Raw genomic sequence first — 1,310 nt, forward strand, 5'->3', positions numbered from 1 at the left:
CACTCAATGAACACACAGGATACAAGGAACTGGTCTCTTCAGAAAATGTAAAGAATATTTTCTAAGTTATTAAAAATAATGAAGGGAACAATGGTAACTGGTAGGTTCTAGGAATTGACCTCCCCAAATCAAATTATTCTGGCATTAGAAGAAGTGGAAGCCTTCTCTAGTTACTAGTTATTAACTTCCAGTTACTCTACACCCATCCGTCTCTTAACTAGCTGGTTTATTGTTTTGATACAAAGACTCACTCTATAGAGAAGGCCAATTTCAAATTAGCAATTGTCCTGAATACTGGAATGACAGCTGTGTGACACCACACCTGGCTTCTGCTCTCTCCCTTTTTATAAATTATAAACACATAAGCATGTGTGGTGTCACCTGTAACCCCAGCATTTGGGAGGCTGATGCAGGAGAGTTTGCAGGTTTGAGGTTAGCTGAGGCTGCATGAGATCATCTCAAGAGAAAATAAACAAGTAAATACAACCAGAATTATCCCTAGACATAGGACAAAAACTTGTCGAACGCACCAATAGAAAACTTAGTACATAAAACAGGTAATAGATAACAAAGGACCAGTTTTAAAAGTCTAATAACTTTATGAGATAAATTTAGAAAATAAAGAATTACAAAAATGTTAATGATAAAGTCTTCATAGACTGAAAATGTAATAGCCCAAGTGAAGATACAAATCAAGGAAATGCTTCCAGATAGTAAACAAAGCATAACAAAAGACGACAAAAGAAAATCTGTCAGAGCCGGGCATGGTGACCCATGCCTTTATTCCCAGCACTTGGGAGACAAAGCACATAAATCTATTAAGGCTTAATACATACTTAAAGCCACAAAAAGTTAAACTTTTACCTACTAAAAGCAAGAAATCTGTAGATAATGTAGTTACAAACAGAATATCCATCAATAAATGTCATTTCATTTACCAAAATCCATGAAAAATTTTCAGACTTTTTTATATTGAGGTAGCCAAACTGGCCCCAGCTCATGATCCTTGAGAGCTTGTTTGGAGGTTGTGGCCGGGGAGCACAGCCACCCTTGATGGAAGACCATCCTCCTCCATTGAGAAAGGTCGAGCCAGTAAACAAGCAGCTTGGGGAGGGACACACACGGAGCTCTGAGGAAGGAAGGGGACACCCGCCTAGCCTGTCAGATTAGCTGAATCAACTCTGGTGATCAATGGGGTGACAGGCATCGCAACCAGATCTCCTTTGCAGGCCAACTCATAACCCTTTAGTCGCTGCCTCCCTACTAGTGTGTAACAACTCAGCAGTTCCCAGCACATTGGTGAATTAGTG

Source organism: Microtus ochrogaster, chromosome 19 (genome assembly GCF_000317375.1).
Source record: "Microtus ochrogaster isolate Prairie Vole_2 chromosome 19, MicOch1.0, whole genome shotgun sequence".
Taxonomy (NCBI): Eukaryota; Metazoa; Chordata; class Mammalia; order Rodentia; family Cricetidae; genus Microtus; species Microtus ochrogaster.